Genomic DNA, 26621 nt, shown 5'->3' with positions numbered 1-26621 from the left:
GAAAGCACTTTATTCCGCAAGGCAACAGCCGCAGCAAGAAATAAAGCCAGCGTTGGCCGCTACCTGCAGCCAACGCTGCTATATACACGCCCAAAACACCCACCCATACTCCACCCAAACACGCCCACGCCCTCCCACTCCCTATATCTCTCCCACCCCTCCCCTACAAGCCCTTTCGCCCAGTGCCTAACCAGGTAAGCCCCCTCCCGTGCTCTGCCGCCACCGTGCTCCACACCCTCACCCCCTCCCTGCCGCGCCCGTCTCTGGACCCCTCTGTGGTCGCCTGCGTTCGGGGCCCCCAGCCACCCAAGCATTGCCTCGGGAACGGATCTGTCCCCCAACAGACTCGCCGGCTCCCGAGCAACACAGTCCCGCGCAAGTCCGTCCAGTGCCCCGGGCTGCTCCGCTGAATGTGGTCCCGGCAGCCAAAGCCGGGGAAGGGCCGGCGACGAGCTGCGGGCTCCCGAAGCGGCGTTCCCCCCGTCAGCTGGTTTAGAGCCCCCGTTGGTCGTGCCGCTGGCCGGGGAGCCCCGTGCAGGCGAGGCAGCGGCCGGAGGAGACAGCTGCAGCAGCGCGGCCTCCGAAGCCTCCTGAAGCGCGGCCGAAGCTCCCGAAGCCTCCCAGGCCGCCGTGGCGCAGGGTGAGTCCGGGCCCCCGCCGGTCGTGCCGTGGGCGGGGGAGACCTGCGCAGACGCGCCACCAGGCGAAGACAGCAGCCGCGGCATGGATGGGGGAGATGGAAGCGGTGGCGTGGCCCCCAGAGCCTCCCGGGCCGACGTGGTGCTGGGCGAGTCCGGCGCGGCCTCCGGAGCCTCTCAGGCCGCTGGGGAGCTGGGCGAGTCCGGCGCGGCCTCCGGAGCCTCTCGGGCCGCCGTAGAGCTGGGCGGGTCCAGCGGGCGCCAGGCGGGGGGTGCCGTAGGGGTGGAGGGCCCCCCGAGTGTCGGGCTCCTGAGGCCCGACATCTCCAAAGCACCTGAAGGCAGGACAAGAAGCAATGTATGGAAACTAATCAAGGAGAGAAACAACCTAGGAAAGATTCCCTGACAGTTAGAACAATTAATCGGTGGAAGGAGTTGCCTCCAAAAGTTGTGGGTGCTCCAACACAGGAGATTTTTAAGAAGAGATTGGACAACCATTTGTCTGAAATGGTATAGAGTTTCCTGCTTCAGCAGGGGGTTGGACTAGTAGAACTTCCAACTCTGTTATTCTGTTATTTAAGAATCATTGCAGTAGAACCATAGGTACCATCTTGCATTCTCTGAAGCCCATAGAGCAGAGGTCCTCAACCTTTTGGGTACCAGGGAGAGAGGTTTTTTCCACAGACCAGAGGGTGCACAGTTTTGTGTGCTGCCTGCATCTCGCAGATGGGGCTTCGCTTGTTTGTGCAGACCAGTTGCTGGCATGCCGTGGCCCGGTACTGGCCCACGGACTGGGGGTTGGGGACCCTTGCCGTAGAGAACTGAAGTATAATTGGTTGGCGCATTAGTAGCATAATCACTTGTTGATGGAAGTTATTCATCAGTGGAATGAGAGGTCATTTTTGTTATTCCTCCTTCCCATTGCATTGTAGCCTCTCCACCATAGCATCTCCCTCTGCTTTGGAGAGTTGGGAAATTGGTGTAAGGCATGAGGTGTAAGGAAATCTAAGGAGATCATTCAGGTGTCTTCACACAAACGTGCTTCTTCAGTACATTATTGCTTATGATTAACATCCTTTGTATTTCATAAAGGATTCTGTTCTTTTCATAGTTACTCCAATCTGGTATTTAACAAATGCATGCGTCATTAACAGTATTTAACTATCTTTTGTATTTTTTGTTCTAAGCACAATTCTACTAAAACTGGGAATAATGATTGTAAAAATTACAACTCAGATAATGGCTACCATTATAAAACACTTATAAAATAATTTGACTTTCACAGATCTTTCTTTGCTTTTATTTGGCTTACATACACATTCCCTACATCTCATAAAACTCTGGAATATTTGAGGGTTGCATGGTAGCAGGAGTAAAAATTCATACTGCTGGCAGATGCTTTTTCACTGGTATAGATAACATAGAATGCAGTTAAAAAACAACCACGGCACAACTTTTATTATTAACAGCATGTACTACCTATGATATTTACAATTTCTACATTTCATCAAGTTAAATGGCCCCAATGTTTTCTTTTTATATCTACTTACCTATCTACCTATCTACCTTCCTAATTACCAGAATAAGAAACAATGGTTTCACATGATGACTGCAGCACCAAAGTAATGATTTTTTTTTTGGGGGGGGGAGATACAGTGTAGTGTCAAACAGAAAACTTGGGAAGAGGGTGTGAAGGTATCCATGGGTGCAAACATCTGAGGAGGGAAGGAATTCCCAGAAATAAAAATTAGATACTTGGACAGATACCTGTCCTTCCACATGGAGAGGAAGGACAAGAAGCAAGGGAATAACCAATAAGGACTTATTGTGGTCCAAAAATCAACCTAGCCCTATAGCCAAACTATAACAATCAGAATTGGAATTTGTTAAGTCGGCTTCAGGAACAGCCAGGAGTAGCATGAGAAATAAGTAGCTTAGGCTGTTGAGTTGAACTGCTTAAATTCTTCTAATCTAGCCTCATTCATTTCACTTTGGGCATGGCAGGAAGCTTTTATGAATTCCTAGGATATTTATTGAAAGATTTGTTCTTTTTTTCAGAACTAGGTAAAAAAATCTAGATATGATCCTCTGTAGAATAGTGGAGAAGAATCTATATGTATAGATATGTACAGTACCGTATATATGGGAATGTATAGAATCTCTACAGAATCTTCTCTCCTTAGGACTCAAAAGTCCTATAGAATTGGTCAAATGGTAGAAGAGATATATCCCACAACATTCCATTGAGTGTTTCTGCTATAACTGAACTAAGGAGAAGGGCGGTATAGAAATTAAATAATTATTATTATTATTATTATTATTATTATTATTATTATTATTATTATTATTATTATTATTATTATTATTATTATTATTATTATTATTATTATTATTATTATAGCAGAATAGGGCCTTCCTTATACATATCCCTAGGAACAGTAATGTGAAAATGCCAACTTCTGATACAGGAGTAAATTGCTTGATTCCAGTTGTTCGGAAGCAGATAATCACAGAATATAGGAAGATCACAATTGAAAGCTCAAGCAAGTACATTCAAACTGAAAGACTGAAGTGCTATCATATGTCTATTTCATATGAAAGATGAGAACAAGGCTGTTTCTCAAGAGAAATGAAATTGTTCATAGTAGTTAAGAAATGTGCAGACTTTTTACCGTCTCAGATCAACCTGACACACATTAATGCAAATCATTCATATCATCCTAAAGCACTTAAAAGGTATAGCTGGGATTTACAGCCCAAAATCCCTGATGATGGCCTTATTCAGTATGAAACTACTGAACAGTAGTTATAAATTTATACTACTCCGTATAATCTGTAAATAAACTTGCTAACAGGCATAATTGTTTGATTGTTACTTAGGAACACAATTTCCTAATCAGGCTATTTAAAATAACTTGAGGTGAGGTATTAAAGCAAGTTTATCGGCTTTGGGGAAAAAATATAGGAAAAAAACAAATGAACTGATACTGAGGTCTGAAAAGCCCTTAGATTCATTTTTTTTTCTTTTGTAAAGCATGACAGCGGGAATACATTATGCCACTAACAAGCACCATGCTGAAGCTGATTCATGTACCATGTTTGGCAGATATAAAACAGCTCCTGTGAGTCATTCCTGCATTTATGCACATCCATAAATACTGCCTATGCTAATGTTACAAGGCACACCAGAGGAAAAACAAAGAAATTGAACCCTAGTATCACACACAAACCAAAGGATTCCTTTGTTTATACATTACACTATACTGAAATTCAGCTTTCAACTGAGATTTCCCACATAGTTGTACCACCCAAGATGTTTTTTTTCCTCTCGGGAGCCTTGGGGCTACTTCACATTTCAACAAAGTGCAACAGTGGTGTGGAGCTGAAATTGGCCCCCAGTTCCTGAAGCTGTAGACTTCTTAGAGACTCGGACAGAGTCCTCTAAAGAGTTGGATAGAGTTTGATTGTATTTTAGCTTGTTTTAAATAAGATGCTTTTACTTTTTTGTTTTGTTACATTTGATCGCAGTCTACCTTTTTGCATGGTTTTGAAAGATAGGAGGGTCAGAGATTCAATCTACCTTTTGTGTGCAATGTGTGTGTACGTACTCACATATACTACACAAGGTATTTTCCTTTGCAGATCAGATTCTTGATTAATTTGAAAAGACTTTTAGTAAATATAAAGAAAAGCTGTTAGGCAGGTTTTGTAATGAGAATATTCTATATAATTTGGAGGAAATAAAACATTACAGATTATATCTTGAGGAACTGTGATCAAAGGAATGAAATAATGCATTTGCTTAGCCCAGCTCTTCCTTTCCTGCTCTATGTTAAGATTCCCCTCTATACTTTCAGGGTGAAAGAGAAAGAAGCTAGTTCTTTCATCCTATTCCTGCATGACTCATTTCTAAAGTAACATGCACTGAATTGTCCTACATGTCAAACACAGAAATTTAGTATCACTTTAGGACAGGCATAAACAATCCACAACTCACAGTGCGCCCCCCCAAGCTATTTATATGCATCTTCCAGAATGAACCATGCTGAGTTGAGCAGCAACACATCAAATTGCAGAAATGCCTTTTCACATTAAAGTGAGAGAAAAAAACCTATATAAATGGAAATCTAAACTGATTCTTGGCTAGATAGCCATGGAGAAAATCTGTGTGGTCGCTGAGAGTTAACATTGACGTGATGGCTCATAAGCAAGCAATCAAAACTGGGCTTAGGCTAAGCAAACATGTTTGATTGAGCAAACATGTAGTGAATAATTGAGCAGTACAACTGAACAACAATCTTACTGTATATGGGCATCAAGCCCTGAGACTTCACTTTCACGCTACTGCCATTACTCAAAAGTCCAATACTCTTAACAATATTGCTCTTACTAGCACGGGTGAGGCTAGTAATAAAATACTGCAGTTGATTACTAAGTACATATTTACTTTCTAAAGTAAACAGAAAGCAACACACAACTCTACAAAGGGCATTTATATTTTTAAGTTATATTTCAAATTGCTAGCTTCCCAACTGGGCTTTTCAACCAGACATGCAAAGGATTTTAAGAATGGTCAAGGGGAGAATAAACGTTCTTTTCTATTGAAAGTGAAAACAGGAAAGTCAAAACAGGAACCTAACTATCCAAACTAAATTTCTGTAAGTTTTACATGCAAGGTTGGGAACAAATCATAAATGTTTTAAACTGTTGGTCAGGAACCAGAGAATTGTTGGCAAAGGCATCCTTCTTTGGTCTTGTCTGGCTGACAGCTTTAAAGTAGAAATTTGAATGGACAAGCTAAGCTTATATTTCTAGGGTGCAAAGGAGGGGGATCCTGTTCTTTGCTGTGGTAAAGAGATATGGGGTAACATGGATGGAAAACAGGATACATTATAACTTTTAATGTCAATTTTCTGTTGCATGGAAAGGATGGGGAGAGGTACTGTTTTTTGTAGGCTGCTATCTAGTTTCATTTAAAAAAATATTCAACTATAAAAAAGCAGAGCACTGAACAAAGGAAACAGTGATGGAGATTGAAATAGTGGCGATCTCCAAGCAAATGCTGTTGCCCTGGATAGTTATAAATCTGCAGGGAAATTAAGGTAGGATTCACTAACTGCATGAATCTGTTATTTAGTGGATCCTAAAAACATGAGTGGCCTTTTTCTGTCCAACCATTAATCACAGAAAAAAGATCAGATGTTTGCCCCTTCCACCGAACAGCGTTGCTTATAATTCCATGTGCCTCTACATACCTTAAGATTCTGCCCAGAACCTTTCAGAGGCTTGTAAGTGACCCTGTTTTGCTCTCAAATTAAGGAACTTAAGGACATGAAATTAATGCAAAGAAATGAACAAAGAAGCCACATCAGACACTAATTCTTCAAAGGGGAGGGGGTGGCAGTTAATAACAGCAATACCTAGATACAGTAGCTTTAAATAAATTTGGAAGGAAGAGGATTAGTGAATCCTATGGATTGGGGATACACATATACTTAGATGTATAATGAAACCATTATCCACACTGTTGTCAATAAAACAGCATGGATTCACCCATATTAAAAGGAGTCCAGCTGTATGTGGGAATATTTGACCACTCTATAGTCAAGAACATTGGAAGCATATATCTACTAGATTCTTAAAGTAGTTTTTCTCTAAAAATTTGGTTCCCTACTTCTGGCCAGATGGGATACCTTTTTAAGAAGCAAAATCTATAAAACACCACAGTTTAAAGGATTCGAAAGTTGAGTGATCAGCTCAGTAAGCACTCTCACTGCCTTCCCAGAAACTGCATCATTCTACAGCCGAAGGATGGACGTTCAGCGCTGTTGATGAATACATCTTCCATTATACGCAGAATGAAGGTCAAACCATGGAAAGTTAGCAAGTACTAGCTGCTTGCTTTTCCTATGAACCTAATGAAGGTGACATTAAGTTAAAGAAAGGATTATCTTAGACTCTCAAAAGGAAACAGCCTTTCTGGAATCAGGAAAAAAGGCAAATTAGGTATTGATTTGGATGCAATGCAGATACCTAAGCTTGTACAGCCAGAACTTTAGGAGAAAATGTTCAACACTATCAAAACAGAAATTACCAACTTCAGGAAGAAGAGAGGGGGGAAAAAAGGGAATTGTATAGAATTGTACGAACGGCAACTCTAGTTCAACTGCTGCAGTCTCAGTGCAATGAACGTTTTGCATAATTCATAATTCCATTGAAACTTTTAAACAAGAAAAATAACAAATATAAAGTAGTGAAAAGAAAAAAGCAAACAAAAAGCAAATAATGCAAGGGAAAAAAGTTGAAGAAAAATAGAAAAAAGCTATAAACGGCTTCCAATATTCTTCACTGCAGTTATAAGTATAAATATAGTTCAATCTTTCTGTAGTTATATATTATCTTCTTTCTGTAGTTTAATCTTCAAAACCATGTTTAGTTTTTTCCCACTTTTATGCAAAAAGTCTGTAAGAAGGCGCGTATGAATAGTAGTATGAAATGTACCAAAAATGAAAATACTTTATTTTCAATTATATGCCTGTTTTCCAGATCTTCTGTACAAGATCCTTCATTTGTTTTGCTAACACTGGAGACACATTTGATGGTGAGAAGCAAAAAAAATCCTCATTGGGGATTCTGAAAGTCAGGCTGGTTCCCTTTCTGTCAATACTCATCTCCTTTTCGCAGAGACTTTGAGACAATAAAACCCCTAAGTGAACTAGGAAATACGAAATAACAAACTACATTATAACAGAGTGTACTCACAATATTGGAAAGGAAAAAACTGAGGGTTGTACCCTAGTCAGAGAACAGGTCTGTCATTGATTTATGTCAGTGTATGTTTTTATCATAACTAAAGGATAAAATAAAGTCTATTTGTAATTGAGAGGAAGTCCAAGTAAATGAAAATGCATCATGTCATTTGAACTATCAGAATGAGCATAGAACTAGGTGCTGTAGATCTTTGTGAGAGATTCTTTGGGGAAATGGTACAGATCAGCACCATATACAGTTTGGTTTAATCCTAACTAGGTTTACTAACAAAAAGTTAACATAGTTAAGCTTATACTATAACTACAGCCTTATCTCTGTCTATCTTATTCCCACGCCATCTATAACAGGGGTCTTCCAACTTGGCAACTTTAAGATTTGTGGACTGGCTGAGGAATTCTGGGAGTTGAAGTCCACAAGTCTTAAAGTTGCCAAGTTCGAAGACCCCCGATCTATAACAATCTGTCGCTTGAGCTGATGTCATCAGCTACCTTTAAGCCACCTACAAGTTGGCCTCTGTCAGTTGCTTCTCCAAACTGTTGCTGCAGCATTGACTTTGTAGTTTCTCAGACTATGTTATGGGAGAAGGTAAGCATGCTTTATAGCTATTGGTTGGCTGTAGTTCCTCCACTGGAGGGGTGAAGCTGCTAGCTCTGCTGCTTCCTTCACCTTCTCTGCTGCTGATTTGGTAAAATCCAAGTCCTTATTACCTCAATTGCTTGTTTTGCTGATGGCTGCTCCACTCCCTTGGCTGGAAATGTTTGCTTTTGGCTCCCCCACAGCAAATGCATCTACTCGCACACCCACACTCTAGTGCTCTCAGCATTTTACCTTGTAATTGAGACCAGGTGTGGCACAGTGTCCTTCAGGCTGCCTTAAAGACTCATGGGAGAAAACAAAGGAAAAGGAAAAGCTAATGCTAGCCACTGCCAGACTTTCCTTCTACAACCCTTAAGCCATTGGGAATCACATCTTCAGCTGCCTTCTTTTAATTTTAGTAGCAGCTGTATATTGGCACAGAGATACTGGGCATCTATTGTAGAAGTTTCCATTCCTACAATCAGTATTTTCAGTGATACCATCTGCAGTTTATATAGCAGCGTGAAATTAAAAGGGAAGTACAATACATTTTGGTCCACACTCAAATATGGAAGTACATTGGGTGATTTTAAGCCTTTCTCTCAGTTCAATTTACATCAGTGGGTTGTTATTTTGGGAATGAGGGATGACCCCACCCCAAGCTGTTCTTGAAGGATAGGTGGAATATAGATCTAAGATACATAGATAATGAAGTTTTTTTCCATACGTTTTTTCCATACCTACTGTGTTTTATAATTTTTAAAAAACTGAAATCCAGTTTCTTGATCCAAATATGATTTTGTTATGCCCCTAAAGCAGTACCATGATTTTTTAACTTAATTTCTAAGACTACTTATCTTTTATCGATGTCTTAATGCAGAATAATTTATACATAATCACAGCATCTGAAGAGCAATTTTCTGTAAGTTTACTTCTGACATTAGTTTCTTAAGAACAAAGGCTTTATAAAACAACCATTAATCAATTCTCATCAAGATACATGATGCATAGTTTTATTATGTAACCTGCAAATGCCTAACTACTTCAAATACATTTTAAGAAAAATGGATGCTGTCTATCTTGAATTTAATTCTGCCAGGAGATATAAACCATTCTTCTTTGATAATGAAAGAAAAAAACCAGGGAGAAAAGAGAACACTTATTTTAGGTGGCAATCTTAAGAAATCAGCACCAGGGTAAATATAAATTGTCACAGTTCAGCTTGCAGTATAGATGAAAAGAGCAGCTGTGCTTACCCACTGCAATTGGTCAGATTTTGGAAGATTTCTGGTTTAACGAGATATAAACAATGTGCTGGCACATCCTGCTCAATAGCTACCACTCGGCTTTCCCTACCACTGAGAACAGCTACACTCTTTAGCATGACCTGCACACCAGGCATTTTGGTTTGCTCCCCTCCGAACAACCCATAATTGGAAAGCAAAGATAAATTCTTGACCTCCCAAATAAACCACAGGAACTTCTGCATTATGTTCAATCCATTCCATTGACAGGAAAAAGCCATGGAAAACAATCAAGTTAGTTAACTCTAAACTGCTGTTGTTCAGAATTCTGGCTCTGAGTGCTGAGAAAGACATAGAATCACAGCACTTGATTACTCTAATGCCAGGTGGATTGTTGAATAGCTATCTATGAATGGCTATTTCAGGCAAAATAGGCTGATCAAATATGCTTAATCTGAGCAAAAAAAAAACACATTTTGCATCTGTTGAACAAGGTGCTTTTGCATTTTGGTTTACATAACTTTTTTGTTTTCGTTTGTTTTGAGCCAGATATCTCTTATTTTCCAAACATTTTTTTCAAAATAATAATAAAATATATTAACATGAATTTGATATCACATGGGCTTCCAGCAGCTTCTAAAATTATGCAGTTTTTACGGATCTTACATATCTGCTCTATTTGCTAATATTATCTCATAGGATATTATCTCATTCTACAATGTTTAGAAAGCATGAATGACAAAACTGCACATTAAAACGTATGTTAAAGCAGGTTTATCTCCACTATTAATACACTGACAAGTTGTAGATTTTAGATTTTAAATGTTTAAAGTTAACTATTGCTTTTCCTTCACTTTGTGGTAATATATTCAACGAAGAGTAAGCTTCTGAGCAAAGTCCTACAACCCTTTAATTTGTGCCCAAGTCACCCACCCCAATGTAATGAAGTAAATAAGAGAAATCCTACAGAAAGTACACACAACAAAAGACAAGGAAAATATCTTTTCAATTGTATTTCAGTTAAGAGATATAGGTGCTTACTCATCTTCTATATTAAAATGCCTCATTCATAAATTTGATTAACTATGTGTATATCAGGACCAATATGTGGGTCTAAAAAAGATTACAGTCCTGGGGAGCCCTCTTGGTGATGTTCTCTCCCTTAAAAAATATTTTTTGACCCCAATTATCTTAATTTGTACAAATTATGACATAATACTCTACTTGGTTTCCTAATTTGGGTCTGATACATTGTGTTAATCCCACCATTGATCTTTATAAAAATAGCTTACGAACATGCATTATATTGTAGATGGAACTTACTCAACAAACTATGGCTACTGTGAGAAAGTCTGATTCAAAATTCAGGAACACTGACACACAACACTGGATAGCTCATAGGGGTGCCTCAGCAGCTGCAGTCAGAAACCAACATACATGGTTTGTTGAACAAGCCATACAGTATAAGCTTAGTTTACAGATTAAATGACAGCTGTCATGGGTGGGTTTACACTATCTTATGCAAAAACTGCATAAAATAAAAACATTAGGGAATTCTACACTGGATCTTACTTAACTGATAGAGTAACATGATAGACATGGTACACATCCAGTTAACGTTTGCTTCACACCACAGCTTGGAAAGGTATAAGTAAAGATAAAATGTATTTCAAGTCAAGCTTAAATGTTGACTTCATATAATTTGGTTATATAATCAACAGCAGAGCAATAGAGGACCGTTAAATATTTTTTCAGTTCTCCAGTCTAGTCTATAGGCGTAAAAAACTAAGAAGTGGTCAGTCCATTTCCAGCTCAGATAAGCTACCCAAGGATTGCCACTTGCATCTCACTAATCTTTGGGAACCCTACTGGTAAAAATGAAGAGGCTTTCCAGTTCCCCTGTAATCATTAGCTAGAGGAACAACCCCCATTTCTGCATCACAGCAATGAAAGGAGAAGTGAAACACAACTAGCTCACCAGGTGGCTTGGTTGTTGGAACTTTTTCACCATTTCCTTTTTTTTTTAGTAGACAGTATTCATAGCGTGGGGTGATAAATCTCTGTTGTATACCTGATTAAGTAGTAATTATAAGAAATACAGTTCAGGGAAAAACAGTTTAGAAGAATGATGCACAAGAATTACGCATGATTCCCACCCTACTGTATATGATTTTTTCTCCCTGAAAGAAGACCACAAATGTGATTTATAGAAGTTAGCTACTACCCTCATTATCAAGGATGTTTATATTAATTCATGATGCTTTGTTTTTAACAATAGCTTGATGATGAAACAAATGCTGCAGGAGAGGAAAGCTGGTTCCTTTGCTCTTGCTTTGTCTCAGTTCTTTGCTTTTATGGAACAGGAACAGAAATAAAATTCAAACTCCTGTTGTGTATGCTGGGAGGAACCCAAGTTTAATGACTGAGGCAGTTTATAAGCAGGTTGCCAGCCTATTGGAAAAAAGGCAGTACAGTGCTTAACAACCCAATTAAATATTGAAAATCATCAATAGAAGAATCCCACTATCTTTTAAAAACTTTTCCAATGTCTCATTTGGGCTCTTATGTACCCACTTATGGGCATTACTTACATTACTTCTTTTAGAATAATCCCAGAACCTTTTTCTTATGATTAATATTTATGAATTTATTAGAGTTAATGTTTTTCCACAAAACAAAAAAAAAAACATAATGATTCTTTAATAATACTTTTGTACATCATTTTCCCAGTTGCCCCAGAACTTGCCAGTCCTTGGAAGCTAACAATCAGTATCACAATCTGAATTTTATTTCAGAACAACAGGTGAATGCTAGTTTTTAAAAATCTGGAGAAAAGCCATATGTTTCTTATTAAAGGCTTTTTGTTCATAGCCCCGGCACATTCTGCTGTATAAAGCCCTTGGCACTTAGTTTGGATGATTAACCCTAGGTTTACAAAGCTCTCTAATCTAAAACCAAACAAGCCATAGGATGGCTAAGTGCAAGGTGCAAATCCCATCACAAAATGAAATGAGTAGAACAAAGGCACCTGATATCTACCTTTAAAGGAAAAATGGAAATAATTCATAACATTCTGCCAACAAAGAAAGTCACTGTTTGTTCAAGATACAGATATACATGCATTTACAGTATCTTCAATTCCTTTTAAGCTTTTAACTTCCTTCAAAGCAAATATTCAATCACCAAAAATTCTTAACCCTTGAGAGGCAAATATAATTGCCTTCCTTAATTATGGATTTTTATATAATGTCTCAGAGACCATATGCATTTTCATAAGCACAGACACAACTTCTAGCTAATTTGCAAACAGAGAAGAGCTTTCCACCCGTTTACATAAGTAGGGCCAGATCAGTAATAGACACAATCCATCTTCCAGGCAGACTTAAATAAATCCTAATAACAGATTAGCAGAGAACATATATCTCCTCCAGAGTCTCCATTAAACAGAAGCTTTCAGAGGCGTTCTCCAGCTGCTGGGAAGCCATTTAAAGGTGGTGTTTTAAGAGCAAAGAACAAAAATGCTGGTGTTGCTGAATTTTTTAATATTTGTTATTCTCAGAGTACAAAATCATCTGGCTGATATTTTAAAGAAGCATGCAACATCAGGACGAGGCCTTTTCAAAATATACAAATACAGGGACCCATATGTATGACATATTATATTTATGCAGATTCATACATGAATGAAGATATTTGTGAATATCTCTCCACAAAAAATAAAATGAATGGTTGCCTTTATAGAAGCTTATTGAAAAAAAATAACTCTTTTCTATTCCATAGTGAACTAGAGAGAGATTATTCTATTGTTTGAATTAGGCCAATTGTGGCATCCATACCATATTATGGTATACAAGCCCTGTTTTATCATAATGGGTGAATTCTGTTGCTGGACTGATCCAGTTATACATCGCAGTAGCTCACAATTATGTCACTGTGGTAAATTACAGTTAACAAAATCATGGTTCATGCTTATAATGAAGATAGTTTTTTAAAAATATGCAGAAACAATGCAATAGTTAAACTAGAAGTTTAAGCATTCCAGCTTCTATCTTCTTTTTTAATAAAGTTAAGATTCAATTACTCATATTTATAAAGAAAACAGTGACAGTTTTTAACCCCCAAACTAGGAAACCAAAACACCACTAGCTTAAGATATTTATTTTATAAATCTCACTACTTTAGAGATATCACATGGGTTGAAAATGTTACTGATTTTTGACACTGAAGCAACATCAGCATCCTTTGGTCTCTCATTTTACAGAGAGGTCTATACCACGGGTGTCAAACTCACCGTGTCACGTGATGTATCGCGATGTATCATGACTTTTTTCTCATTGCCGGACCTGGGGTGGGTGTGGCCTCTGCATGATGCAACTGGCCCACAGGCTGGCAATTTGACAACCCTGGTCTATACTGTCACTTTTGGTCCAATTACTATGGAACATCATGGATATTGACAAATATACCGAAAGAAATTCTGTAAGGAACAGATATAGAACACTTTTTGAGCAGGTACAATAACACAAAATATGTGTTAGTGAAAACAGTGTGAAAATCGAAACAAAAACAAATCAGTTTCAGTCTTCTAAATCTTGTAAGTTCACAGCTTTAAATAGATTTTGTCCACCACGCAAGGACAATAAACAAATAAATAAATACAAGCAAGATATCACAATATATTTTTTAGGACAGGGTTGTTTTATAAAATCTGACATAGTGCAGAAACATAACTGAAAATCGGACACAAAAGTTATATTTGTTACTCTGTGCCTGGAATTCTGGTATCCCTGGATGTGTTGGACTATAATTTTCCCACAGACCACAATGGCTTGAATTTACGGGAATTATAACACCAGACTGACTATCTTTATTGCATCATAACTATTAGGCCCAAAACCAAGAATGACACATAGCAATTCTTCCAAGTAGAGTGCTTTATTTTTCCATACCTATAGACTGTCATGGTTCCGACAGACAAGAGATGAATAATACAGAACTCCGAGGCTTGCAAATTTCTCAAATAACATGTTTATTAGTTACAAAGTATTGGCACGTCAAAAGTGAAACCAAGCCTGGATACACAAGTAACAATTACCCAATACAAAGTTTAAAAAATCCCACCCATAGAACTATGCAAGCAACTACGTTCCCCAATACATCTTCTTGGTGGGCTTTTTATGTAATGCCCAGCCTGCAGTCTCGGGAGCAGCCGATGACCTTGATTCCCATGGGACAAAAGATTATTTTGACTAGCGAAGCACCTGAGCAACCCCCCACTCCATTCTATATGGCAACAGAAAATGAGTAGGAAAAATGGCTGCAGCCATGCTCATTTGTAGAGTTGACATAGACAAAATCTTGCCAGAGTGAGGACTCTGCTATCTATATCTACAATAAACTCTGTGAAGTATTAAGGAAGGGCTGTCTTCACCCTTTTCACCCTTTTTCCTCACGTGTAATATCTGGGCTAAGTTGCCTCTTACTCTTCTGGAATGCACTCCCTCACTCCTGTAGTAATCCATCTCATCACTGCATTCTGTCACTATAAGATATGTTACAGAAAAAAGTGGGGTTTCAATGGAGTAGTTGTGTTCTTTTTTTAACTACCCCTTTTTGAACACCCCTTGGGTAAATAAGCAATCAAATTTAATACCCTCATTGCCTGGAACAACAACTGAATACATCAGTGGTCAATTTTACCTTTTTTCAAGGAATATTCCTCACCTTCCTCCCAAAAGATCATTTCAAATTCTGTAAGCTAATTTGAAAGGTGATTGCTGAGAAGAACATTAAAAGTCTCCCCATAGATGTTGCATTCTGGATTGTGGCTGTCATCTCCTCTTCCCATTTTTAAGAATAAGAACTGGAATATTTGAGAAAGAAAGGAACTTTATCTTACCGTATTTTAGCCCATTTTTTTTCCTTTAAAAAGGAGAGAATTAAAACTGAAGCTGAAATAAGAATTATTAAATTAAGGAAAGACTTTCCTGTGAAGTTGCCTTAGTCATAAAAATAAAAGGATTTGGTCAATACTGCTTTCTGTCTGTAAGACCCACATTTTCTACTATATATTTTTATCTATAAAAATCTATTAAAGGAGGAAAGTCAGAAAAGCTTTTCAACAGAGAGCAATCGATGTGTAAAATTCCACGCCAGTCCATTTTTATTCCCCAGTCTCCCACAAAACCTGCTGGATGATGGCCTGCTGTCATTTTCTCTTTGACCCTTCCTTTTCTTGACTGATAAAAAGTTGACCTTGGTCAAGCCATGGTAAGCTCCCGCTAACTTCAAAAGCATGCCTCATATAGTTTTCTTGGAAAAATACAGAAACTGTTTTATCTCCAAATGCTTTTGTTAAAACTTCCAATTTATTTTACAGCCCTGAGATTTAATGGCAGTTTCTCATTGATGTACTAAGCCCTACTTAGCTTTGCAAGATTGGCTTGATACTACCAGCTACCCAGAAGACCCAACCAGTCAACAGGGGAATTCAGACCTGTTGCCAAATCCCTCTGGATCCTGGAATTAAAAAAAAAGTCCCATCATGCAAAAAGAAGACAAAATTGATAATCCCCTCACCATTTGTGTTGTCTAATTTCTTTAAACCAAGCCAAACCAAATCAAACTGGTGCCATGAAACCAGAAATAAATGGGCACTGTTGACAGCTTCTTAACTTTATATACAAAACAAAATCATTCCAAATCTATATTTATTTTCATTCCTCCTTTATTATTTTTTAAAATAACTCAGGGCAGAGAACACACCAACACGCCTTCCTCCTCCTATTTTTCCCATAACAGCAACTACTTTTATTGCCAGGGTTTGAAAAGTTGAAACCCCTTTAGAAAAGTAACAAACACTGAGAGCCTATGAGTCCTGTTTTTTTGTTCATTCATTAATCTTTGCTAGATTACCACTGGTATATTACAGGTAGTTCTTGATTTACAACCATTTGTTTAGCAATCATTCAAAGTTGCAACAGCACTGAAAGAAGTGACTTACAACTGGCCCTTGCACTTACGACCATCACAACATCCCCGCAGTCATATGATCCAAATTTGGGCACTTGGCAACCACCATGTTTTCACCATGATTACAGTGTCCAAGAATCCTGTGATCACCATTTGCAACTTTCCCAGCCAGCTTCCAATGAATAGTCAATGGGGGGAGCTAGATTCGCTTTCATTCACTTAACAATAGCAGTGATTTGCTTTACAACTAAGGGGGGGAAAAGTTGCAAAATTCAACCATGTTGCTTAGCAGTGGAAACTTTGGTAAAATTGTGGTCTAAATCATTCCACTTGTACCCTGTGTGAATGAATGGAACATTGGTTAGTTTTACAATTTCTGCTCTTCTAACAAACTGGTTATTTCCAGTTCTACTCCTGGGATTTACAGGAAACATGTAAATGTTATTATTATGTAAAGTATAAACCCATAGACAGTGATTCAAATGTAGTTGTCATATTTGAGCTGGAATGAAATACAGAAAACATTCTTTGCTGCTGGCTTGACTGGATTTTTGCACCCTACACATGGTAGCAAATGTGATAGCTACGGTATAAGATAGAGATTCTTTGATGGAATACTTTCCTAAGTGCTTTCCTCTTTTAGGAAATTTACTTCTGGTTTCAGAATTTCCTCTCTAGCCCTGTTTTTTCAATGTCCTGTTACAACCTGGGCTGGATTCCATGAAAAGTTCAAACACAGCTGTGATTTTAATGAAAAGAACAGCAGGAAGTAATTTATCTATTGAGGCCATGCCTAATAAATGACTAAAAATGCAGAATATACATCAATAAAGGAGAACATTTGTAGCTCATGGTTGAAATGAGGGGTCCTTGGTGCTCAACAGTGCTAACACTGATGATGTTACCTAGTTTGAGTAATGAAACGTCTGCAAGAAAACAACCAAGTTAGAAAACATCAAGGAACCCTCGGAACATACATCAGATCCAGGTCAATAATATTCTGGGTTCACACTAGAAGATGACAAATATTTCTTCACTTTAGAAACCTAATGTTCATTTTAATCTGCTTTAAATGAACTTGTCACAGCAAGAACAATCTCAAATGTTTAAGTCCTGTTTATTTGGGGAAAAAACATATACAATGTATAATTTGTCATAAGTACTAAGAGCTCATCGACTAATAATAATGTAACATACAATAAGCATGCAATTTTTTACCTTTCCATGAAATGAAAAAGTGCAAAAAAAATACATAGCAACACAGATGTTCAGAGTACAGATATGAGCAGACAAATGACAATTTCTAGAGATAGCCAAATGAGTGGGACTTTTCAGTCAAGCTTTATTATAAAAGCCATTCTCTAAATCTAATTCCAAGCAGTTGGGCTACAGTTATTCCTTTTTTTAATCACTCCCTAGAAAACAAAGAAAATAATATTTGCCAATTGTACTGGACTATGAAATGGCTGAAGGTTATTCTAAGATATACCACTTCCCGAATCAAAAGTTCTAAAGAGTTTCACATCAGGGAAAACACACATCCTGACGTAAGCAACTAAAAGAAAGAGGAAGTGCTAAAGGCCAAGAAATGTACTCACTGGACATTTAACACTCAATTGCTACAAGTGCTCAGAATATTCCAAAGTAGAGTTTCTAAGGGTATTGCAGCAGGAAATGCTCTCAATGTTTATTTATTATTAGAATTCCTATTCACTCCATATCCATTTTTTTTTCTCATCCCTTCTCGGTGCAGCTGCCTCATCATCTTATCTTTGCTGTGTCCCACCTTCTTAATTTTCTTTCTTTTGCTAAACTAATCAATAAAGGTATAACTACACAGATCAATATTAAATGATCAACATGTGCTCAGAATTGATAAATATAACACTGGGGAAAAAACTGGGTGAGGGAAGCAAAATGTTATTAACAGAACAAAACAGTGAGCATATGGCTTGAAAGTCTTCTTCCTTGTTTCCTTGTTTGAAAAAAGATATTGACAAGCGAGAGATACCAATATTCCACTGCTACAAACTTTCTGGTGTTGCATTCTTTCAGTCAACACAGATGTGGACAGTACAACTGAGAATGACCACAGGAAGCAGAATTTTCTCTATGCCATTGCTGACATTCTTTGCCTGGATTTTTATAGTACACATCTGCAGCTCTAGCTAAACTCCATATCCTCCAAATTCACAACGATGTCTTAATATATTAAAATTACTATGAATGTAGCCAAGAATAACATATGCAGTTCTAATATGCAGCAGTTGATCCAGCAGCATACGAACCTTCTTTTTTAATGATTCAGGTGAAACAAATGGAGCAGAATAAATCTGTGTGCATACACATGGGGTTTATTTTTTGCATGAATTTACGGTATATGGATCTATATGTGAAATTGGTATATGCAGAGAAGGGTCAATTAGTGTTTGCATGTGGGTAGCTTTACTTTGCTGGCAATTAATTTTAATTAGCGGTTATTAAGTCAATGCAAAGATTTAGCAGAGAGGAAAAATTCCCAAGATTGGTTTCAGCTGGCATTGGCAAACCTAAATTGACAAGCCAGGGAGGCTGGGCATTCTACTGGATTTTATTTTATTTATTTATTTAGATTTTTATCTCAACATTATTACTTTCTAAGTAACTCAAAGTGGCAGACATCTCTAATACACCTTCCTCCTCCTATTTCCCTACAACAACAACCCTGTGCTGTGGGTTGGACTGGGAGAGGATGATTGGTCCAATCACCCAGCTACCTTTCAGGCCTAAGGCGAGACTAGAACTCACAGTTCCTGATTTCCTGATGTCAGCACCTTCACCACTACACCAAACTGGCTCCCATGTTTATCATTGTTCTGACAACCCTTCAAAAGTAACTTTTCAACCTTTTCTACCCTTCAAGTGTATTCTTGCAGTTTCTTAAGAATATAAACAGTAATTTAAGAGGTATACTTATATAATTAATATGGACAAATCCTGCCACATTACAGAAGTTTCATGAGATACAGTGATCCTTGAAGGTACTCCCAATTTGTTTCAGCTTTGTCTTTGTTAAGACTCTTCTTAACAATCTTTTTGGTGCTCCTGGTCTATTTCCAAGATATTTCCAGCTCAACTTGGCTAAAACATTACTTTAAACATTGCTTATTAATAGGATTTGATTATTTCATGCAATGGTTTTACCTGCCATTAAAGCAAATCCCAAGAAAAAAAAAAGAATCAGCAAGTTTCCAAAGCCACACTTTAGAAGCCAAGAGCAGCAATGCAATTGAATTAGTCAAAGAAGAAGAAAACAGATCAGATGATTTATTGCAACAAAATTGCCCATTTGCTCATTAAGGCATTACAAACAACAATAGTCAACTTATTGAACAAGTCATAATGCCATACACATGTGATTAGTTCTACAAATATTTGTGTCGACTTAATGAAAGCTTTGGCTGCTTGATTTGTCTAGTCTGCTAAAATTATCTGATTCAGACACTGAAAAGTATTTCAGTACATAGAGTATCCCATCCACAGTCATGGTCAGTGGCTCCAAAGTGGGCACAACTGGACAAAAAAAGCCTTACCTTTTTATATAAAGTGTAAGGAAAAGAAAAAGGAATGGGGCTATTTTGAAGCTAGATCATTTGTTGCAGCCACTTCCTACCTGCACATGCACATAAGATAGTTGTCTGAATCTAAATGGAAATTCAGACTGCCTCAATTCTTTGAGGGTCAATTATCGATCTCAAATGTATTCAAATTGATTTAAAATTGATCTATTTTTTCAGATCAATTCAACCAATCAGGAGAGCCAGTTGCCATAGTGGTTAAGGTGCTGATCTTGAAACTAGGAACCTATAAGTTCTAGTCCTGCCTTAATCATGAATAATGGGCTGGGTGACTTTGGGCCAGTCACTCTCAGCATAATCCACCTCAAAATCCTGCTAACTACAGGTAGTCCTTGACTTACAACAGTTTGTTTAGTGACAGTTCAAAGTTCATCATTGCCAGAGGACATCCAGTTGGGGCCCCTTTCATGGGCCTGGCAGGAGCTGAAGCAAAGGACATGAGCTCACCCCACTCCACGACAGCATTTGGGTCTCGAACCTCCAATCCAATGTCCCAACCATTAATGGATAAACAGAAAAAAGCTGTGGAAAATTATTTCAATGTATCGTTACTCTGGCAAGATTACTACATGCACACAAATGGCCGTTATTTGTAATGGCCTCCAAATAATCCTGGGTAAAAGAAGGAAGTGAAATTTCTCAATAGAGATCCACAAAACATCCTACTTCTATGGTGGATAGGACCCTCCCACAAAGATTTTACTATTGTAAATAAACAAAGCACAGGAAATTCTTTGCTTTCAAGCTGTTGCCAAGAAAAGTGAGTGGACAGCTTATGTTGAAGGAGATTTTACTTTCCTCTATTGATCATGCAGAAGAGATTTATACAAACTGGCTACAGAAACATATGGAACTTAGAAGTGAGATATGTAGTATGTTGCAGTATTCCTGTTAAAGATTCTAGCTGCTCAGGAAAATATTCTTTTTTCTAAGATATGTCCAGGGCTTTTTCTCTCATAGAACGCTCAGAACGGAGTTCCGGCACCTTTTTTGGATGGAACCTTGTAGGGTAGGCAAGGTGGGTTGTATGACATGTGTGAGTTCCGGCACCTTTTTCTTTTACAAAAAAAGCACTGGATATGTCATTCCAATATACTCCCTGGCTATTTTGTGGGTTTTGCTTTCTATTGAGTCAGGTTCCTGTACTTTCTGAAGGTATCCAGTCTTTGATGATTTGTTTTAAGATTCCCCACTCAAGTTAAGTGTCTTATAGTTTTTCAAAATTCTTCTAAAGAATTTTTTTCTTGAATTGCTGCATTATTCATTTATTTATATCCTGCTTTTACTATTTTTATAAATAACTCAAGGTGGTGAACATACCTAACATTCCTTCCTCTTCCTATTTTCCCCACAATGATCCTGTGAGGTGGATTGAGCTTAGACAGAATGTGTGGCCCAAAGTCACCCAGACCGCTTTTTTATTTCCTTTTTGAAAACAGATGGTACTGTTCTATATCCAAATGATCAACAGTTACAGAATTAAGTAATTAAGTACCAGGTTTCAAGATGGGACAGGTAGAATAAAATAAACAAGAAAAGGCAAATAGAAGAAAGTGCTTTTCAGCAATAGTAAACTGATATTTCTCACACAATCCAATAAATAGAATTGGCTTCCATTCCAGCATGATAATTAAAGAGTTTCCAGGCAAAATGGTGATGAGCACGAAGCATTTTTGCTAATTATAAAACAAGTCCTTAGAGAGTTGCAACAAATTTTAGCCTTTCACTGGGTTGGCCATGGGTGGAAGGGGAACTGATTTTTTTTTCCTGGAGTGTTTATGAGAAAAGCTCTTCTCCCCATATTAACTATTTCAGAATAGACCTAACTTATCAAAATAATTACATACTTATTTCCCACTGGCAGTTGCCAATTTTTATTTTTCCTGGAAAACTGAGAATATATCAGCAGCACCAATGCTGCTGTTAGTGCTTTTCTATATTCTCATCTGGGAAAATATTACAGAACAAAACCTCTTTTAAATAAACATTATTTTGCCTGATGCACAGGAAAACACTAGATGACATCTTTTATCACAACAATTATAATGAAATAAAGATTTTAATATTTAAAGGCCTGGATTAGGGGAGCTTGAATGGGGACATGCATAACCCTTGATCACCAGCCTTGCTGTCCCTTATTATTATCTCTCCCCCATTTTCTGGTCTAGAATTTACTAGCAATGTTTACATAAATGAAATAAAACACATCCCATCTAAAAAACGTTGCCATTCCTGCCACCCTCCAAGGCAGAACATTATCAGTTGATCAGAGGAGTGAACTGAAGAGTAAATAGCTTGGGACATGAACGGAAAGATGTTTTAACTGGTAGCTCCAACTCACTCCTTAGCTGCTGTTCCTCAGCAACTCTGAGTTAGTTGATAGCCAAGTGGCCAATTATCAGTAGACAGGTGAAATAAACTGAGTCTTCTGGCATAAACTGTCTCTCATCCCAGCTTGTGTTATAATACATTTGTTATTTCAGGTGCCATAAATGTGACATTGTACATACTGAGGGGCAAAATGTCCCTCCTTCTGAAAAGAATTAAAAAGAGAGTTGCTGATCATGTACAGTCCTATTCCTTTACCATAAATTATAAATATATCCAGGTCATAAATCCACCTCGGCAATGCCTTCATTAAGCCAACTGAATTTTCATAATAGATCAATAAATTTTCACAGCCTGGGATCCCTGTACCCCCAGAGAGTACAAGATGGTATTTTAGGGCGTACAACAAAAGAGTGGTTTGTGTTCATTAATGATGAGCTGTAATTACTTTTGTAGGGGGTGCAAACATTAATCAAACATCTCTTAGGAATGTGGGGCAAAGAAAAGGTTGGGAGCTACTGAAATAGATGCAAGCTTTCAGTTTTAGCAGAACCCTTCATCAGGCAAGAGACTTTTAAAACAGGAGGAAAACAAATGGGATGGGGGGGCACAGTGATTGGTGCTTAAGTTTGTACAGCTCAGGGTCTTATGATTTAGATTCACTAGAAATTGCCTGCAGCTCTATAGATTAAACCTCACATGCTAATAAGCTGTTATCTTCTATTTTGATCTACCACCCTGTGATTTATTTATTATTATTATTTTGGTGCAAAGTTTTCAGTCTAAAAGTGAATAATTACATTCCCAAAGCAGTAGTTCAGAAAGCTTCTGATGGCACGAAACTATGCACAATTCATAAGTTCAAAGTTCTCCATTCCATAAAATCTCACATTCCATTAATCTACTCTTTGCTCAGCTGTGGTTTTAAGTAAACAATAACTGGGATCACACAGCACATTATGCTGAAGTTAAACAAGCCACTGTTTGGTTTAGCCCGAACAAATGCGTTCACATTCATACAAATGCATTAAAGAAAGGCAGCCTAATGGCTTCCTTGCAGGTTTCCTTTGAAAAATTATATGATGAACACCTGATGGTGTCTAACCTGCAATTAAAATGTTCCCACCGGATAGAATACATCTTTAGTTTAAACACACCCTCTTTCTAGCCAAGGTTAACAATACTCAGGTATGCACAGACAGGAGGCATGATCACCGAACACCAATCCCACCCAGCATCCCAAAAGTAGGTGTACAGATTGTGGCAAAGATACACGTAGTTCTTCATTTACGACCACAATTGAGTCCAAAATTTCTGTTGTTAAATGAGACACTTGTCAAGTGACATTTGCCCCATTTGATGACTTTTCTTGCCACACTTGTTAAGTGAAAAATTGCAGTTGATAAGTTAGTAACCCGGTTGTTAAGTCAGCCTGGCTTCCCCATTGACTTTACTTGTCAGAAGGTCACAAAAGGTGATCCACCTGACCTTAGGACACAGTGGCAGTCATAAATATGAACCAGTTGCCAAGCATCTGAATTTTGATTACATGATGATGGGGATGCTGCAAAGGTCGTAACTTTGAAAAAATGGTCATAAATCACATTTTTCAGTGCCGTTGTAACTTTGAACTATCACTAAAAGAACTGTTGTACGTCGAGGACTACCTGTATTCTACTTCTTCAGGGATTCTTTGACCGGAAAGTTGACCCTTTTCGACAGCTCCCAGCTTGTTAGTCCCCTCCTGAGTCAGAAACAACAACTACCGGTACTATTAGTGCAGTGTTTTTCAACCACTGTTCCGTGGCACACTAGTGTGCCGCGAGATGTTGCCTGGTGTGCCGTGGGAAAAATTGAAAAGTAATTATAAAATACTTTCTTTGTGTTTATTTGATTCCTATTCAAGAGAATTACTTTATATATAGTCAATATAGGCACAGAGTTAAATTTTTTTAACATTTTCTAATGGTGGAGTGCCTCGTGATTTTTTTCATGAAACAAGTGTGCCTTTGCCCAAAAAAGGTTGAAAAACACTGTATTAGTGGGTAGGCATAATAAAAGTCAAAGTCCTCCAGCTAACAAGAAGCGGGCAAAGGCAAGGAGGGAAGGTAAAGTTCGCTTCAAAGGCGCTTACGTGTGGCGTTATTCTTTTAAGCAGAAAGAGATACTGGACGGAGATGGAGCAGCGTAAGTAGATCTCCACGGTGCCCTCGCGTAGGTGCTTCGACACCCCCCTCCCGCCCCCGCGCCCCCCAATTTATGAAGTAAAACTTTGGGGTTTGCCCCAACCTTAAGAGGGGAAAACGTCGTCCGGGACTTACCGCTTTGTCGATTCCAAAGAAAAAGAAGAAGAAAAAGCAAAAGCTGAGGGAACGGCGCCAGCGGCACCGAGACGCGCTCCCGCCACAGCACTCCCCGACCCGCTTTCGCTTTGCGCCGCAAGATCTCCAGCGCCCACCGCTCGCCGCCTGGATAGGCAGCCTCGCAACCAACAACCAGGAAGGAGGCGGTCATACACTACCGGCAGCTGGCGATAGGGATGGAGGAGGAAGGGATGGAGGCGGGCGCACGGGCTCGGTGGCTTCTTAGTGGATCCGATGAAAACCTTTCTGCCGGCTTCTCTCCTCCCGCCCGCCTCCCCATCTTCTTCCCAGGAGGATTTTTACGTACGGTATAGATCTGGGGAAACGGCGGGACAGATGGAAGGGAATTCAGAACCTCTTCCCCCCCTTTTTTTTTGTAGAAACGGGGTTTTTAAAAAATCTAAAGCGGCTCTGTTTCCCGGTATTGGGGGAATCTGGAAGAGATCTGGGAACGGATAAAGAGCCATTCCAGAGAGAATTCAAAAGTATAGGTTATGGCCAAATTGCGCGAAGATCAACTCCAGTCTTTTATATCTCTGAAACGTCAGCCCAACTAAAACAAATCCCAACTAATTTCTTTGCCGTGTTACGCACGTCTAAATCCCACTGAAATCAGCGGGACTCGCTTCAGACATTCTGAAGGCGTAGGTACAGTGTTGACAATTTTACCGCTCTGTATGTGTATGGTGGCAGAAAAGCTGCTTGAGACCACAGCTGTACACCCGCCGGTAATGAGTCCTATGTCCCATGCAGCATCCTGGCTGCAAGAGAAGCTCCCTGGTGGCAGTCTTAAGAGCTCTGCTCTTCAAAGGAGCATTTTGTTGGAGCGCACCTCCTACAGGTGAGACACATGTGGTATGTTGATGCCTGTTGAGATGGTTACCCAGCATGACACAGTAATTGCGTTCTACAGTTGTATTTTGGGACCACCCTCTTCCCCTGGTGTCTCAGTTGCCTGCAGGATATGGTCAAAAAAATCCCCCTCACAGGCTGATTCTGATACCTTGCTCGCAGGCCTTCTTCTCTGTTCATCACAAATTCATCTAAGGCTTTCATGATCTCATTGCTCTACAGGTAATCCTTGACTTCTGATGACAATGGGTACCAGAATTTCCACTGCTAAGCAAAGTGGTTGTTAAGTAACACCTGTTTTTGCATCCTTTTTTTGCCATGGTTGTTAAGTGTATCACTGAAGTTGCTAAGTGAATCATGGGGTCATTAAGTGAATCTGGATTCTCCCATTGAATTTGCTTGTTGGGAGGTGGCTGGGAAGGTCACAAATGGTGAATACACAACCCCGGGATACTGCAATCATTGTACTGTAAATGCATGCTGGTTGCTAAGCACCCAAATGTTGATCGTGTAACTATGGGGAAGCTGCGATGATTTTAAGTGCAAGGACTGCTTGCAAGTCATTTTTTTCAGTACCATTATAACTTCAAATGGTCGCTAAATAAATGGTTGTGAATTGAAGACTGCCTGTAGAGACTGAATGCCATCTGCCTCCATCCCAAAACTCGTGGCTGACAGCTACCAGTCATACCACATACTGGATTGTGGGGCAGTGCTTGAGTGAGCCTGCCTATCAAACTGCTGCTGCTCAGTCTTGAAGGCATGGTCACCATAGAAATGAGTTCCCATGCTCCCCCACCAACCCAGACCCCATAGTCCCAAGTAGAGCAATATACAATGTGTACGATGCTATTTTGCTTCTTGCTTTGGAAGAGTGTTAATTCTGGTGACGGGAAAGTTCTTGCAAGCAAGGAAATGCTATCCAAGTAGCCGCAGAGTAAGTGACCAAAGACTTGGCCTGAGATATCCACAAAACTCATTGCTGTTAAACCCTCCCCACAGAAAGGAGAGGGGAAAATGGGGAGCTCTTATGCTTTGAACTCCCACTTCGTATTCAGCCTTGCCTCAGCCTTCAAAGTCTAGATCTTTTTTATTCCCTGAAATGTTCCCCAAAGCGGTCATTATCAATGAGACTATTCCAGGCCTCAGTGTTATCGTTATTCATAGTTCTATTAGTTAACATAGTATTTATTTAAAAAAATAATTCATATAATAACTGTCTGGGGGGTTGATGAACCATCTGAAACTTCGTTAGTTGAG

The 26621-nt window shown here is 38.9% G+C and overlaps 1 protein-coding gene across 3 annotated transcripts in view; it reads right to left on the bottom strand.

Annotated features, from left to right (window-relative positions):
• PKIB (cAMP-dependent protein kinase inhibitor beta) overlaps positions 1 to 24686 on the bottom strand; it is an 81136-nt gene extending 56450 nt beyond the window's left edge. For 2 of the 3 annotated variants that reach the window (XR_014025465.1, XM_081320311.1), the window contains exon 1: positions 24468 to 24686. The gene's annotated coding sequence lies outside the window, so the exon portion shown is untranslated. Of the gene's footprint in view, positions 1 to 23813; positions 23891 to 24467 lie in introns of all 3 variants that reach the window. The other variant, XM_081320312.1, reaches the window with a different exon arrangement.
• Positions 24687 to 26621: the final 1935 nt, after the last annotated feature.

Source organism: Vipera berus, assembly GCF_964194415.1.
Source record: "Vipera berus genome assembly, chromosome: 1".
Classification (NCBI taxonomy): Eukaryota; Metazoa; Chordata; class Lepidosauria; order Squamata; family Viperidae; genus Vipera; species Vipera berus.
The sequence above is the reverse complement of the archived record's forward strand: the minus strand, read 5'-3'. Positions and strand labels throughout refer to the sequence as shown.